Here is a 747-nt window from a genome sequence, read left to right on the forward strand (position 1 = left end):
TTTTTCTATATTTTTCTCGTATATATATATATTTCCCATAATATTTAAATCTTCTTTCTATTTATTATATATTTAATTATCGCGTGTTTTTATCTTATTTACTGCAGGTCCAAACCAGCAGGTTCAGTACAGCATTAAAATGATTTTATTATTAATTTTTTTTTTTTCTTGTATTTTATTTCTATCTTGCTAATTCAATCCCTAGCGCCGCCCGTGCTATCTAATCAAAGCACTGGTTTACGCCACCGACTAAATTAACAAGACTTCACTCGTATATATATTTTTTTTCTTATCGAGTGTTTAATCCATACGGTGTATAATAATGTACCATTGATCGAAATTTAATAATATTAGATCACATGACCCAAAATTATATGCCGTACCGATTCTAATCCTATTTTCATTTGTTTATATTCTGTAATCAAATTTATTCGGATTATTATTTTTATACTTTATTTACAATTTTTTCTAATGTTATTGTTATTGTTATTTCCTGTTCTCTTTTTACTTTTAATTTATTATTTTGTTCGATAAGCTGCTGTTTTTTATTATTATTGTGCGGATAATACAATATGCTGTGTTAGATTTGCTTAAGTAGTATTGTTTGTGATTTAGACATTCAGACTAATTAAAATTTAATTAATTATACTTTTATGTTCGTGAAGTTACATTATTAGTTAATCAAAATATTTTACAAAATTTGCGTACCCCTGTTTGCTAACTATTGTGTTGAATATACATTTTGTA

This window comes from Acyrthosiphon pisum, chromosome A2, assembly GCF_005508785.2.
Source record: "Acyrthosiphon pisum isolate AL4f chromosome A2, pea_aphid_22Mar2018_4r6ur, whole genome shotgun sequence".
NCBI lineage: Eukaryota > Metazoa > Arthropoda > Insecta > Hemiptera > Aphididae > Acyrthosiphon > Acyrthosiphon pisum.